Here is a 17354-nt window from a genome sequence, read left to right on the forward strand (position 1 = left end):
CGAGCTCCCGGGTGATCGCGTGCGCATTAAAGTTGGAGAAACCACGTCTGCATTTTAACAAGCTCCCCAGGTGATTCGTGTGCCCATTAACATTTCAGAAGCGCCACTCGCCTCCAACTCGAATGTGCGCAGGAACCACCGGGGAGCTCGTTAAAATGCAGATTCTGACTCGGTGGGTCGGGCTGGGGCCTGAGCTTTCGGATTCCTAACGAGCTCCCGGGTGAGGCCCTGGCGGCGCTTCCAGATTCAGACTCAATTGGCCTGGACGGAACCCGGGCGCTGCAGGGATGGGGTGGGGGTGGGGGGGTTCAACCTCTCCAGGTTGTTCTGAGAGTCGTAAAGGCACGACTTCCACTCGTGGCTCTCAGCCTTGGCTGTACATTCGAATTTAAAATTCAAATGAGGCAGAGTGTCTCCAACTGCAGGGTGAACCACTGCTCCTGGAGAAGCCGATTAAAAATACAGATTCCGAAAGTTTTGGCTCCAGGCGGTGGAGCCCGGGAATCCGTGTTTGCGCAGCCGGGTCCAGCGCCCCACACCGGAGAAGCCTTTGGGCCAGGGCCGCGGGCCCCGCCCAGCAGGCAACTGAGGCGTGGTCCTCGGTGTGTGTGTGTGTGTGTGTGTGTGTGTGTGTGTGTGTGTGTGTGTGTGTGCGCGCGCTAATTGGCGTTCGTGCTCAGACTGGCTGGGACAGTGGTTCTCAACCTTGGCTGCACATTAGAATCACCTGGGAATCTTTTTAAAATCCTGATTTCTGGGCCTCATCCTCCGGAAATTCTGTTTCTCTATTGTGGGGTGGGGCCACAACATTAGTAACAAAGAAATAATTTTATTTTAAAGAAATCAGGATTTTAAAAAGATTCCCAGGTGATTCTAATGTGCAGCCAAGGTTGAGAACCGCTGCTGAAAACAATGAAAAATCATGACATAAACACCTTTATCTGAATGTTTAAACTTAGCAACAGAATTTCTAATCTGTCTGAGCATCACCTGTGGGTTTGAAATCCACTTCCAGATACGGAGATGCACCCGTTTCCGTTGAATTTGCAAAAGCCCCAGATGATTAGCAGGGAAGAGGAGCATTTCCAGGCTGGGTTTTGTTTTTTTAATGACGAGTCAATATGTATACTGGGTAAATGGAATGGAAAGAGCAGAACAACTTATTCAGCATAGCCAATCATATCTGGATTTCATTTAGATTTCTATATCCTGTGTTATAGTTTTTACAGTTTTTCAATTATGACCCTTGAAATCAAACCGTTAAAACCAAACACAGCGGTAAACTTAATTTAGCACAACTTTGAATGCATGTCGTGTAAAATATTTAAAAAGTGTCTTCGAAAAATGAAACACGTGTCATCAGTTGCTGTCATTATATTTGTGGAAAACATCAATAATTTTGTTTTGTTTTTCTTGAAACATTGCACGCAGGGGAAATGCAGGATCATAGTGAACTATCACTGTGGATCAGTCTGATTGGCAAAAATTAAGACAGGATGTGGCCCCACAGAAGCTCCTGCCCTGCAGGCAAGCATGAATCAGGGCCATTATCTCCTAGTCACCCACCCTCTGACCTCTGTGGACATTCACTTACTAGTAAGAAACTAGGGCACTTTTTAGAAAGATCATAGATCAGAGTCAACACCGCACACATGGCAAAGACCAGGAAACAATCCCCGTGCCCAGCCACAGGAGAGCAGATGGATGAACTCTGGTACGTTCGCACCATGGAATATTACACACTAGTTAAAATGGACAAATGCCAGTCACAGCAATTTAGGCGATTTTAGTCATCTATTAAGTGTGGGAAAAATAATTCCTGGAAGATTACATACCCTTTATATGAAGTTCTCTTAAAATTAAAATGGTATATATTTTTTAAAATACTTGTGGGTATTCTTATAGCAAAAAATAAAAAACTTGCTATAAAGAAAAAGGAATGAATATGTAGGATTTAGGTTGATGGCTATTAAATTAGAGGAGAGGGAGGGCGAAGGTGGATGAGATGTAGGTTCTGGTTAAGGGCTTAGTTTTGGGTAAGCCCTGGTGCTTATTATGTCATAATAAACTCAGGAACAAACAAGCAACCAAACACAGGCCAGCGATGGATCAGTCATGACAAGGTGTCCCGCAGAGAGGATTGACGGATCCAGTTGTGTGCCCTTGAGCTGCAGAGTGCAGACAGCTCAGGCAGGCAAGTGCACAGGGACATGGCTCCAGCGGGATAAGGGGGTCAGATGTCACCCACCCTCCATGCCGGGTGCCCTCCCCTTCAGCTTCCCCAGGGGCAATGACCACTGTCCCCAGTTTACCCATGGCCCTTCTGCGACATTCCAAAAGGAGACCCTAGCATTCGGAGGCCTAGAATTACGTTTTCAAATGGCATTATTTTCAAATGGCAGTACGTTTATGTGTACATACATCCCAAAGAAATCTTTAAAATTGCTTTAATTTTTAAAAAATTTTTTAAATGTTTAACCTCGAGTGACTTCACCCCGTGTTACACCAGTGGTTCTCCAACTCGGCTGCACATTAGAATCACCTGGGAATCTTTTTAAAAATCCTGATTTCCGGGCCTCATCCTCCGGAAATTCTGTTTCTTTGTTATGGGGTGGGGCCACAACATCAGTAACAAAGAAACAGAATTTCCGGAGGATGAGGCCCGGAAATCAGGATTTTAAAACGATTCCCAGGTGATTTTAATGTGCAGCCGAGGTGGAGAACCACTGCGTTACGCAAACATCCTAGAATCAATTCACAACTTGAAAACAGGAAGGTGGAGGAAAACAGCTCGGTTTTGGGGAAATATAAAAATGCTCTTCTCGCAGGCGGTCCCCTAGGGTTTGTCAACGGCAGTAACCTCACAGCAGGCGGTTTACCGACGCGGAGAAACCCCAGGGGCCCGCGCTCGCCACAGCGGAACCCCCGCCCGCGGAGGTGTTGGGAACACAGGTTCCCAGACCACTCCCGGACTCGGAGCTGATCCTGGGTCTTTTTAACTCGGGCTCCACGTGATGATCAGGTCCTGGCAAGCTCGGGGCACAGCCCCGCCTTCAGCAACAACTCCACCTGGGAGCAAGTAAACACCTGGGATGTCGGTGGCTTTCTTGCAACGGTTCTCCACCTCGGCTGCACATTAGAATCACCTGGGAATCTACTTAAAATCCTGATTTCTGGGCCTCATCCTCCGGAAATTCTGTTTCTTTGTTACTAAGGTTGTGGCCCCACAAAGAAACAGAATTTCCGGAGGATGAGGCCTAGAAATCAGGATTTTAAAAAGATTCCCAGGTGATTCTAATGTGCAGCCGAGGTTGAGAACCACTGCCCCATGGGATGTTCCTCTTGCAAACTAGTTACTTTCTCAATCTTTACATATCACCTTTACCCTGGATTTTTTTTTTTCATGGTTAAGTAGTCTCCTTTCTTCATGGAGAAAGTTAATACATTTTCAACATTTGTCACTTCATAAAAGAAAAATGGAGAATATCTGTAATTTTGACAACTCGTTAAGTATTTTGCCAAGAGATGATGGGGCACCTCTGAACTATGCAAAGCTTCTCCTGGTCACTCCGCACCTCTTTCCAGAGCACTGTGAAGCCCGGAGGCAGTGGCCTGGAATGATAAGTGCTCCAGGGAGCCGCCAGAGTAGAATCCTGGCTCTGTCGCTCTGTGGCCTTGAGAAAGCTGCTCCGTGCCCCACTTTCTCATCAATAACAAGGCAATGCGATAACTGGGGTGGTTGTGAGGACAGATTCATGTGTGTACAGTGCACAGAGCTTTGTACAGTACAGAGGCAGTACTCTCTACGTGTTAATTATTATTTACAACCAGAGAGTTACAGTTACCTATAATAACAGCTAACACTTATCTAGAATTGGTGCTTCCAATTGACTAGGCACAGATATTGTTTTACGTGGAAATTAATCCGACGCAAACAAGCCTGTGTTGACATTACTCAGCCCTGCCCTTCTGAATTTCATGTTTCCCATACTTTCTATACCAGTTCCAATATATATGTGAGGAATTTAATACTACTCATTTAACACTGCTCAAGTAATTGCCTTATTTTCCAAGAGAAATAGATAAAAATAAGTTATCATCATCTCTCTGATGGCCCCAGGCCTCCTGGGGCTGCACTCACCTCCCCTGGCTCGTCCTCCCCTAAGCCACCTCATTTGACTTCTGTCATCACCACTACAGTTCTCCACGATGGATACAGGACTGAATGATCCAGGTACAAGTGATTCCCAAATGGGATGTACATCTAGACAGAAGCTAATCTTATTTCTTCATCATCCAGGAATTAATTTGTTTATTCATCTGCTAACAGTGTTTTGACCCACACGACTTCCTGGTCTGTTCCAGGTGTTGGATATAGAGTGATATGCAAGACCAACAAGACCAGCAGGGCAGTCAGAGAAGGAAGGAATGAAGAATGAATGAATGAATGAATGAGGTCATGCATAAGGTCATTTCAGATAACAATGGGTGCTACAATCAAGATGAAATGGGATGGAGGATCACTGGGTGGCGGTGGTGGTGGTGGGGTATCTGAGCTGGTCTAGAGGGACCTTTACAGCTAAAGCCATGGGAAGAACCAGGGAGATGGCATCCTGGGAGAGGAAACAACAGCAAAGACTCCAAGGAGATCAGCTTTGGTGTGTTCTGAGCAAAGTAATGAGATTCACTGACTAGCTGGTTCCTAGAAAGGAAAACCTGGCTTATATAAAAAAAATTTTTTTTAATATATTTTATTGATTTTTTTACAGAGAGGAAGGGAGAGGGATAGAGAGTTAGAAACATCGATGAGAGAGAAACATCGATCAGCTGCCTCCTGCACAACTCCTTCTGGGGATGTGCCTGCAACCAAGGTACATGCCCCTGACTGGAATCAAACCTGGGACCTTTCAGTCCACAGGCCGGCGCTCTATCCACTGAGCCAAACCGGCCAGGGCGCTTATAAAAATTTTAAAAATGTCCAAGCTCACTTATGATTAAAGACATGCAAGTTGAAATAAATTGAAATACTGTTTTATATCCTGCCTGAATAAAAAGACTAAACACGTATTAGTAAAGGTGAGCATATGCTATGATCCCTCTATTCCTGCCCCGCCCTGCACTCTCACGTGTACCTGCATGAGAATCAGCCAGGACCTCGATAAAATGCAGATTCTGACTCCGGTGTCTCAGAGAGTAACAGACACGGATCACTTGGGGACCTTGTTAAGCATCAGATTCTGATTTCTGTGCTGCTCAGACTTGAACGGGAAGAACGACCTGGAGATCTTGTTCAATGTGGATTCTGGGCAGCAGTCGTGCGAGAGGTGTTCAGCCTCGCTAATTATAAGGAGTGAATATTAAGTAGCCAGGAATTCCTCTCTTTTTTTTTTCCCACCTACCAGATCAATAAATATTAAGAAGGCTGATAGCATTCTACTGTTAGCAGGAGTGCAGGGTAATTGGTCTCCCAATGCATTGCCAGCAGGAGCGTGAATGTTTGTAGTCACTTTGGAGGACAATTTGGCAATAAAGTGTTAAATGTGCCCCGCCAATGATCTAGCAATTAATTCTCCTTTCCCTCTAGTCTTCTCCAGAGAAACATCTTTGCATGCGCACAAAGAAGTGTGTCCAGGGATGTTTGTTGTGACATCGTTGCCATAGCAAAAAAAATTGAGACACAAACTAAATGCCCAGTCACAGGGCAGTGGTTCGATTAAAGTGAGGGTTAGCCACACCGTAGAGTACCAGGTAGCAAATAAAAGTAACCAGTCAGATTTCTGTATACAAGCCTGGCTCAAGTCCCACATCTGCTGCACTGAAAAAACCCCAGCAAGTTCCCCCAGATATACACACATTCAAATCTACATATATTTCCAATGCGGAAACATGAAAATCCAGGACAAAAAGGTATTGGAAGGCAACACACTGGCTATGTGTTAAGCAAGGTGCGGGCAGGGGAGCAGCTTTGAGGGGGAGGGCAGAAGGATTGAGGAACCTAAATTGTCTGTGTATTCGTAATACAGTATTACAGTGGGGCCTTGACTTACGAGTTTAATTCATTCCGAGACCAAGCTCATTAACTCAAATTACTCTGTCAACTCAATGCAAAAAATCGGCCAAGAGACAGCTGGTATCTCAAAAAACTCGTTAGGACACTCGTAAGTCAAGGCCCACTGTACTTCCTTTAAAAAATGTATTCACAGACTCTTTATAGTTAAAAAGAAATAAATAACTAAATTGTGGTTGTGTCATACAATGGAATAAATTCTATATGACCATAAAAAAGAATAATATATTTCTGTGTGCTTTGATAGGGAATATTCTTCAAGATATATAAATCAAATGTTCAAATAACACAAATTATGCTGCTGTGTGTATGTAGATATATGTATGTAAGTACATAAAGCTCTAACAGCATGTCTCTCTATAAAATTTATAATATATATATAGGGTTTGGCAAAATTATGTTTACAGTTGTGAGTAAGCAAAACAGAGTTTATTCTTGTATTTATTAATTAGCGTATTATTTTCTATATGAACTGTAAACCTACTTTTGCCACACCCTGTACACACACACACACACACACACACACACATACACTTGTGAATGCGGAGGAGACCAGGGACCCTGGTCACAGGAGTTATCCCTGAGGACAGGGCAGCAATATTTGTGATGTGATTGTCTGAGTGACTGACATCTTGCTACAAAGGTACATGCCTTTCTGCAATTTTCCGAGTTTTTAAATTTTGAAACAAATAATAAAACTTGGCACACAGACAAGAGTGTATAAAACATTAATGTGCAATTTAAGGACTAAAACGAACACTCATGTAAGCACCAACTTTAGATCTAGAACATTCTTTGTACCAAGGAAACCCTTCACCTGTTCCCATCCATGAGCTTCCCCTTCCTTCTGCCACCTTGTTCCACGACTTCCAATTTTGCGTATGATTTAAAAATAGTTTTGCCGCCCAGATAACATGTTGCTGAGTCTGGCCACCGTTTGAACTGTACGAGCAACTTTGCTTCACTTCTTTAAGTCTGTGAGATGGAACAGGTTGCTGCAGGCAGCTGTAGCTCATTCATTTTCACTCTCGCATGACTCCGTTGCATGAATACAGCACATTTGGTCTGCACTGTCACTGCCAATGGGCGGTTTCCAATCTGGTCATTATGAGTAACATAGCTGTAAACATTCTTGCACAGGTTCCCTGACTCATGTAGGGAGGCTTCTCTTTACCATTAAAACAGTGGTTCTCAGCCTTGGCTGCACATTAGAATCACCTGGGAATCTTTTTAAAAGCCTGATTTCTGGGCCTCATCCTCCGGAGATTCTGTTTCTTTGTTACTAATGTTGTGGCCCCACCCCATCACAAAGAAACAGGATTTCCGGAGGGCGAGGCCCGGAAATCAGGATTTTAAAAAGATTCCCAGGTGATTCTAATGTGCAGCCGAGGTGGAGAACCACTGCATTAAAAGCTGCATCTTAACAAGGCTCCCAGGTGACCTGTGCCCACGTTATACCCGAGACACACTGGGGTCAGAATCTGCATTTTAACAAGCTCCCCTGGTGATTCTCCTGCATGGTGGCTTGGAAGCAGTGTGGGGGAGGAGTAGCTGGATCCCACCACATGCTCCCGTTCAACTTTCCTAGGAGATGCCCAAGTATTTTCCAATGTGGCTGTATCAACTTACATTCCCACCCGCATAAATCGTTTAAAATGGAAAAAAAAAAAAGTACTAGTTTAAAAGTCACTAGGGCACACCTTAGCTGAAATGGTGAATAACCAGATCCAAATCTTCGCTTCCTCCTTCTCTTCCCTTTCTGCTCCTACCCCCAGACCCTCCCCCGAATCTGAAATGAAGAAATGACATCCTGGAAGCAGCTACTGTGTGGGCAACAGAGCGGATCAGGGCCTTTATTCACAGAGAAAACAAACAGCCCCCTGCTGGCTCCTCCAGGTTTGTAAGCTCCTGCCCGTAAAGGAATGCTGTCTAAGCACAGGAATTTGCAGATTCTAGACCTGGGGCCGGGGTGGCAACCTGAGGCGGGGGTAGTTGTTTCACCTTCTCCTGAGAAAAATGAGTTTTCGATCCCTTTCAAGCAACATTGAGAGCACCCAGACCTATCATCATTTTCCATGTCTTATGCCTCAGTTTCCCTGACTCTGACATCCGCTATTAGGGTTTGTTCCAGAGCCACTCATTTGTTTAACAAACATTAACTGGGTTCTATCTGGGTGTGAGGCATTATGCTAACCTCTAGGAATGCAACAGCAAACCTTTAAGGGAGTCACATAATAATCAGGAGGAAAAATAAGGGAACAAGACAGTGCGATGAAGGTTCACACAGTGGTCAGCCAAAGCTTCCTGCAAGAGGCAGATTGATAACCCCAGATGTGTAGGTCTTGGGCAGGCAAAAAAGTGAGGTGAGGGGGCTTCCAGGCAGAGGGAATAGTTTGTGCTGAGACCAGGAGGTAAAGTGATGGCACGTCTGAGCAACCTCAGTCTCGCTGTCGATGGGTGGAGTGCTGGAGATAAGGTGAAGGAGATAGGTGGGAGGTAGAGGCACGCAGGATATGATTAAACCATTTCTATTTCTCCTTTCCCCTCTTTCCATATTAAACCTCACACACAGCCAGAGGCCAATCCTAGGCTGGTTTGGAAGGTTACTTTACCTCTCCTAACCTGAGAAGCAATGAAGGGTAATAATGGTGGTGGTGGTGGTAATGACAATGAAAAAAGTGAACATTCACAAATGTTCTCCATGAGCTAAGTACTATTTTAGAAGATGTCTTATGTGTATTATCTCACTGAGCCCCAGCTCTTCACAGATGTGTAATTTTGAACCAGATCTTAACCTCCTTGAGCCTCAGTTTTTCTCATCTGTAAAATGAGGATAATAATCTTACCTACCTCAAATGGTTTTTCTTTTTTTAAAAAACAAACAAATTTAATGAGATACGATTCACACACCATACAATTCACCCTTTCACTGTACAACATAATTACTTTTGGTAGTTCAGAGTTGTGCAACCATCACAGTTTTAGAATATTTTTATCATCCTAAAAGAAACTACCTATTACCACTCTCCATTTTCCCCAACCCTAGACAACTACTGATTTGCTTTCTGTCTCTACAGATTTGGCTCTTCTGTCTATCAAATAGTTTTTATGAGTATTAAAGCGGACTATATGTAAAAGGGAGTGACAAACAGTAAATCAGTGGTTCTCAACCTTCCTAATGCCGCGACCCTTTAATACAGTTCCTCATGTTGTGGTGACCCCCAATTTCATTGTTACAAATTGAACATAATTAAAGCGTAGTGATTAATCACAAAAACAATATGTAATTATACATGTGTTTTCCGATAGTCTTAGATGACCCCTGTGAAAGGGTCATTTGACCCCCAAAGGGGTCACGACCCACAGGCTGAGAACCACTGCAGTAAATAATCAAGGATCTTGGTTATTACTACTGGCAATCATCTACCTACTATCCTTACACTATAATAACTTTTAAAACTATTTTATAATAACAATAACTGTAAATTTACTGATTCTACTGAATACCGACACTGTGCCAGGCATGCTGGGGAGACATCAGAGAAAAAGACAGGAGGGGTGTGTTTGGAACACTTAGTTCAGCCATACTATAAGATAGGCCCTCCTGTGATCCCATCTTTAGTTAGGCTATTGCTTTGAGTTCTTTAACAGAGACCAAATGAAAGTGACTTAAATAAAACAGACGGTTTATTTCTGCTGGGTGATGCTCCACGAGATCATCTAGGGACCCATCTCCTAGCTTGTTGCTTTTCTATCTCCTTGAGGCAAAGATCCAGACCAGTGACCCAGCCCATGGGAAGGAGCAAAGAGGAAGAGGACGGCGAGCAGCTACCTTTTACAGAGGTGACCAAGAGTATGTGTCATTCTTGGTTGTGTGCCATTAGCCAGAATTTAGTCACGTGGTCACATGTAGCTGCAAGGGAGTCTGAGGATGTAGCTTCGAATAGGGTGGTTGTGTGTCTGACTTAAACTCGGAGGACTTCTGGGACTTTATCCTACAGATACACAGGCACACACACCAAATGACACATCTACAAGATTATTCACTGTAGCACTCTTTGAAATGGCAAACGCCTAGAAATAACCCAACTGTTTGTCTACAGGTCACTTGCTAAATAAACCATGGTAGAGCCACACAATGGAATACTCTGTAGTTGAAAAAAAAAAAAAAAAAAAAAAAAAGAAGCTCTTTATGTACTAACTAGAGACCTGGTGCACGAAATTCATGCACGGGTAGGGTCCCTAGGCCTGGCCTGTGATCAGGGCCAATTGGGGCTTTCCGGATGCCAGCTGGGGCCTTCCTTCCCTGGCTGCCGGCTGAGGCCTTCCTTTGTTCCACACCGCCCCCTGATGGTCAGCACACATCATAGTGAGCAATCGAACTCCTGGTCTCCTGGTCGAACTCCCAACGGGACACTTTGCATATTAGCCTTATATATATATAGACTAGAGGCCCGGTGCACAAAAATTTGTGCACTCGGGGGGGAGGGGAGGGTCCCTCAGCCCGGCCTGTGCCCTCTTGCAGTCTGGGACCCCTCAGGAGATAACGACCTGCTGGCTTAGGCCTGCTCCCGGGTGGCAGAAGGCAGGCCCAATCCCTAGGTGCAGCCCCTGGTCGGGCTCAGAGCAGGGCTGATTGGGGAGTTGGGGCACTGCCCCGTCATGCACAGAGCAGGGCGGATTGGGAGGTTGCGATGCCACCCTCAGTCATGCACAGGGTAGGGCTGATTGGGGGGTTGGGGCACCGCCCCCTGTCACACTCAAGGCAGGGTCGATGGGCAGGTTGCGGCGCCACCCTCTGTCATGCACAGAGCAGGGCGGATTGGGAGGTTGCAATGCCACCCTCAGTCATGCACAGGGTAGGGCTGATTGGGGGGTTGGGGAGCTGCCCCCTGTCACACACAGAGCAGGGCCCATCAGGGGGGTTGGGGCTCCGTACCGTCACACACAGAACAGGGTCATCAGGGGGTTGGGGAGCTCCCCCCTGTCACGCAGAGAGCAGGGCCCATCAGGAGGTTGGGGAGCTCCCCCCTGTCACGCACAGAGTAGGGCGGATCAGGGGGTTGGGGCACCGCCCCCTGTCACACACAGAGCAGGGCGGATCAGGGGGTTGGGGCGCCGCACCCTGTCACACTCAGGGCAGGGCCGATGAGGAGGTTATGGCTCTACCCCATCACACACAGAGCAGGGCCTGTGTGTGTGGGGGGGGGGGTTTGGGGCGCCGCACCCTGTCACACACAGAGCAGGGCCGATCAGGGGATTGGGGCACCGCAGCCTGTCACACACAGAGCCGCAGGGCAATCAGGGGGTTGGGGAGCTCCCCCCTATCAGGCACAGAGCAGGCTGATCAGGGGGTTGGGGCCCCTTCCCCTGTCACAAACAGAGCAGGGCAGATAGGGAGGTTGTGGCCCCGCCCCCTGTCACACACAGAGCCGCAGGGCGATCAGGGGGTTTGGGCGCTGCCCCCTGTCACGCTGATCCCGGTGCCAGGAGGCTTCGTGGCTCCGCTGATCCCGGTGCTGGGAGGCATATTACCCTTTTACTATATAGGATAGAGCAGCCGTGGGCAAACTACAGCCTGCGGGCCGGATTCGGCCCGTTTGAAATGAATAAAACTAAAAAAAAAAAAAAAAAAAAGACCATACCCTTTTATGTAATGATGTTTACTTTGAATTTATATTAGTTCACACAAACACTCCATCCATGCTTTAGTTCCGGCCCTCCGGTCCAGTTTAAGAACCCATTGTGGCCCTCGAGTCAAAAAGTTTGCCCACCCCTGGGATAGAGGCCTGGTGCACAGGTGGGAGCCAGCTGGTTTGCTCTGAAGGGTGTCCTGGATCAGGGTGGGGGTCCCCACTGGGGTGCCTAGCCAGCCTGGATGAGGGGATGATGGCTGTTTGCAGCTGGTCACACACCCTTCAGGGTGGGGGTCCCCACTGGGGTGCCTGGCCAGTCTGGGTGAGGGGCTGAGGGCTGTTTTCAGGCTGGAGGGTGACTGAAGCTCCCAACCGCTCCTTTTTTTCCTTTTTTTTCATTCTGGGCCAGCTTTAGCTCTGAGGCTCTAGCTCTTAGGCCTCCACTGCTGAAAGCAGGTTTCTGGGCTTTGTTTACCTTCTGTATTTGAAACAATGTTGCGATTCTGCTGGCTGAAGCCTGGACTAAAGCAGGTTTCTGGGGTTTTGTTTAGTTTCTATATTTGTTACATAGTTGCTAGAGTTGCAGCTCAGAGGCCTGCAGCAGCAGGCGGGGAACGTTGGAGCCCTCCGTCACTGAAGCAAGCAAGCCTCATGTTCGCTTCCAGCTGCCTGGCTGCCGGCCGCCATCTTGGCTGGCAGTTAATTTGCATATCGCCCTGATTAGCTAATGGGAAGGGTAGCGGTTGTACGCTAATTACCATGTTTCTCTTTTATTAGATAGGATATGATAAGAACTTCTGAACATATTATTTAAAAAAGCAAGGTATAGAACTGTGTATATAGTATGCTTTTTTTTTTTTTTTTTGCAAAAGGAAAGGGGTAATGGAAGAGTATATTCATACTAGAGGCCCGGTGCACAAAACTTTGTGAATTCGGGGGGGGTGGGGGCAGGGTCCTTTGGCCCAGCCTGTGCCCTCTCACAGTCTGGGACCCCTCAGGGAATGTCCACCTTCTGGCTTAGGCCTGCTCCCCGGGGGAACGGGCCTAAGCTGGCAGTCAGACATCCCTCTGGCAGCCTGGGAGCCCTCAGGGGATGTCCACTTGCCAGCGGGGAGCAGGCCTAAGCTGCAGTCGGACATCCTTAGTGCTGCTGAGGAGGCGGGAGAGGATCCCGCCACCACTGCTGTGCTGGCAGCCATCAGCCTGGCTTGTGGCTGAGCAGAGCTCCCCCTGTGGGAGCACACTGACCACCAGGGGGCGGCTCCTGCATTGAGCATCTGCCCCCTGGTGGTCAGTATGTGTTATAGTGACCAGTCATTCCCAGTTGTTCTGCTGTTAGGGTCAATTTTCATATTACCCTTTTATTATATAGGATAGAAGCCTGGTGCATGGGTGGGCGTTGGCTGGTTTGCCCTGAAAGGTGTCCCAGATCAGGGTGGGGGTCCCACTGGCATGCCTGGCCAGCCTGGGTGGAGGGGCTGAGGGCCGTTTTCAGGCTGGCCACACCCCCTTCAGGGTGGGGGTCCCCACTGGGGTGCCTGGCCAGCCTGGGTGAGGGGCTAATGGCTATTTGCAGGCTGGCCAAGCCCCCCAGCGGGGACCCTCAGCCCATGGGGGTGTGGCCAGTCTGGGTGAGGGGCTGAGGGCTGTTTTCAGGCTGGCCACAGCCGCGGGCTAGAAGCAGGTATCTGGGATTTATTTATCTTCTATAATTGAAATTTTGTAGCCTTGAGCAGAGCCCAGTGCCGGCCAGAGCAGGTAGGAAGCTTGGCTTCCTCCATTGCCAGGGGCAACCCAAGCCTCCTGCTCGCTCCAGCTCCGTGGCTGCTGCCATCTTAATTGGGTTAATTTGCATATTTGCTACTGATTGGCTGGTGGGTGTGGCTTGTGGGTGTAGCAGAGGTATGGTCAATTTGTATGTTTCTCTTTTATTAGATTAGATTTGCTTATGCATTTGAATAAAGAAATGATGGAAGGCTATACAATGTAGCAAATGCTGTTGCTGCCTCACCCATATCCCCTCGTCCATATCTCTTTGGTGCACGCTGGACTGACTTTCAACTGCCAGCACCTGCATGTCTTCTCCTGAGGGTTTCCTCTGGTTCCAGCATCCCCTCTGCCTAAGTGTGCTACAACACGCATAACATGGGCCCTTCATCTCCTCCCACCAGCTCAGGAGCAGCCCTCCACCAGTGAACGCTGGGATTGCTGGACAATACCTCAGCTCTCGCCCTGCAGGTGGATAACTCTGAGGCACCAGTTCCTCCCTCTTATCCAGGGGCTTCCAGCAGGAGTAAGCACCAGCTGCCCACAGTGGTGAGAGTGTTCCTAACACACTTTAATCTCTCCTCCCTACTGCTACTGGGGAAACTCAAGTTAAAAAAAAAAAAAAAAAAGTTACCCAAACAAGCAGACCAGAAACAGACTCATAATAAAAAATAAATAAATAAATTTTTGAAAAAGCAAACAGACTTAGATACAGAGAACATTTTGACAGTTGCCAGATGGGAAGTGGGTTGGGGAAATGGGTAAAAAGGTGAAGGGATTAATAAATACAAATTGGTTGTTACAGAATAGTCATGGAGATGTGAAGTACAGCGTAGGGAAGATAGTCAATAACAGAACAATAACTGTGTGTGGTGCCAGGTGGGGACGAGATTTACTGGGATGACCACTTAGTGAGTTACATAATGTCTAATCCCTGGGTTGTACACCTGAAACTACTATGATGTACATCAACTATAATTGAGAAATAAAAATTATTTAAAAAATTATTTTAAAAGCAGCTCCCCTTAAGGACTGGGAAGGGAACACAGGATGGGAAAGAGACATCTCAGTGTATACCATCTTATACTGTTTTGCTATTTGGACATTATGAATATATGAACTATTCATGAAAGATCTCACAAAAATGCATTTGCCAGAGAACCCCATTACTGCTTTGCTTACGGTATTTCTGCTTGATCCCAAAACACTGCTTGCCATACTGCAGAGGTGTGAGTCCCCCATCTCCTCTCTCCCTGTTCTTTTAGAGGCACAAGTCCAAGGCTGCAAACAGAATGGGGGAGTTAAGGGTGATGGTGATTCTGGCATTGCCTGTCTGGCAGTGAGCAACGTGGATCCAGGACTTTGGGGCCTCAGTTTCATCACCCGAGAAGTGGGCATACCAGTAAACACTCATCTAACCTTCTTCTCAATGTTGTAAGAAAAATGACCCCTGTTGGATCTAATAAAGTTCACCCTGAATAAGTTTGCAGGCCTAAGGAGCTTATGGATTGCTAAATCAATCAAACATCGGTCAATCAATCAATACAGTAAATGTATTTAACTTGAGATGCTGGGTTTGTAAAATTTCTACAAAGAAGTAAAATGCATGATTTTTTTCCCCCAAAGAGGCACTCACTGAAAAGTAATGTAGCCTAATGAATGCTCAAAAAGATATAAACTCTGACATTGACAGAGTTGGTCAAGTCACAGTTCTACAGCTTGGAACAAATGGTTGAACATTTCGGGGCCTTGGTTTTCTCATTTGTGGAAAGAACATTATTGCATTATCTACTGTTTCGAGCTGTCACAAGGGTTGCTGAGGTAGTTGTAACATGCTTAGGGCATTACTGGGCACAGGGAACAGTCAATGAAAAATGACCTTTTCTCTCAATTACTATAGATGCCCAGGTGGCTTTGGACCCAATTTCTGTAATGGAGCATCTTTTGGTTGGAGTTATATGCTTGAAAGCCACAAAACACTCAACTAATACCGCCTTAAGAAAAAAAAAATACTTTGTCTCAAATAACTGAATGGCGAGAGTGCATTTTTATTTTAGCTCTGGCTTGATCCAGGGCCTCAAACTCGGTCACCCCAGCTCGGTCTTGCTCTGCTTCTCTGAGCACGACTTTGCTGTGTGCTGGTTTCCTCCAGAAAGTTCCTTAAAGGGGAAGACAGCTTCTGACATGGCTCCTACTGAGCACTACCCCCTAATATTCTTGCTCTTGGCTAATCACCTCCCCTACAGGTTTGGCTAGACTAGCGGTTCTCAACCTGTGGGTCGCGGCCCTTTTGGCGGTCGAACGACCCTTTCACAGGGGTCGCCTAAGGATGCTGCATATCAGATATTTACATTACGATTCACAACAGTAGCAACATTACAGTTATGAAGTAGCAACGAAAATAATTTTATGGTTGGGTCACAACATGAGGAACTGTATTTAAAAGGCCAGAAGGTTGAGAACCACTGGGCTAGACCCAGAGACCCATTTCTAATGAACAGACTCTGAAAAAAGAGAAGGAATGTCACTTTTGAGATGAAATTACAAAAAAGACACTGGCTTCTCCTTGCTCACCCTGTCCTGTTCTCTCTCGGTTGCTCACTTTTATGGAAGCCAGCTGCCATGTGGTGAGCTGCCCTATGGAGAGGCGCAACTGGCACAATAGTAATTACAGCCTCTGGCCAACAGCCAGTGAGGAAACAAGTCTTTCAGCCCAGTGGCCCCCAAGGAACTGAATCCTGCCAGCAGCCATGCCAGTGAGCTTGGAAGCAGATGTATGCCCCAGTCCCGCCTTCAGATGAGACCCCAGCCCTGGCCAACAATGTGATTACACCCTTGGGAGAGAACTTGAGATAGAGGACTCAGCTAAGCTATGCTTGCATTCCTGACCCATCGAAATTCTGAAATAATACATATGTTTAAGCCACTAAGTTTTGGGATAATTTATTACATAGCAGTAGATAAATAATACATCTCTATTTGGAAGTTCAGGTAGGACCAGCCTTATATTCTTATAGATCCAAGGTAAAGAAAGTGTCTTTTTCCTGATCACTCAAAAAAAGTCCTATGATTCAGCCCTGGTTAGGCCTCAATGGCTTACCTTGATTCATATACCCACCCTTTAAGACCAGGAGTTGGCAAACTATGGCCTATGGACTAAATCTGGCCCACTGCTTGTTTCTATAAATAAAATTTTATTGGAACACAGCCTCATTCATTCACATGTATTGTCTATGGCTGCTTTTATGCTAAAACTAAAAAGTAAAGTAGCTGTAACAAAGGCTGGATGATCCTCTACGTCTAAAATATTTACTATCAAATGTTTCTGTTGAAACCAGCAACCATTTCTGTCACTTTAGGAAAAACATTGCTGAACCTTGCTTTAGACCAATAACTCTGACCACGGTCATTGGATACTATGATTGGTCAAGTGTAGGACACATGCTTCCTCTTAGGTAGAGGGTATGTCAGCCCCATTTGAAGCGTATGGCTGAAAGTGGGGATGGACTGGACCCCCAAGGATCTTTGGATGATGGCACTTACTCACCTGTTTAAAGGCAATTTGGGTGTGCCTGTGCTGTCTACATGGGATTAGGTTGAGAGCCACTCTGGAAAGATGACCGCTGATTTGCAAGAACTTTTAATACCCCCCAAAATTAAATGCTGGCTGAACCTTCAACATACTAATCTTTCAAACGAATCTGAACTCGGCTTATCTTTCTGAAGACGCATGGTAGCTTAGAGTTGGCTCAAAATGAACAAAGTCCTCTCTAGGAAGGTATAACATCTCGTAAAAACGGAGGCATCTCCAGGAGTTTGATCCTTCCATGCAGCTTCTCCGGGGAGGGGCCTGGTCTCAGAGCCAGGAGGGAAGGCTGCCTCGC

Source organism: Myotis myotis, unplaced genomic scaffold (assembly GCF_014108235.1).
Source record: "Myotis myotis isolate mMyoMyo1 unplaced genomic scaffold, mMyoMyo1.p scaffold_m19_p_9, whole genome shotgun sequence".
NCBI classification, from domain to species: domain Eukaryota; kingdom Metazoa; phylum Chordata; class Mammalia; order Chiroptera; family Vespertilionidae; genus Myotis; species Myotis myotis.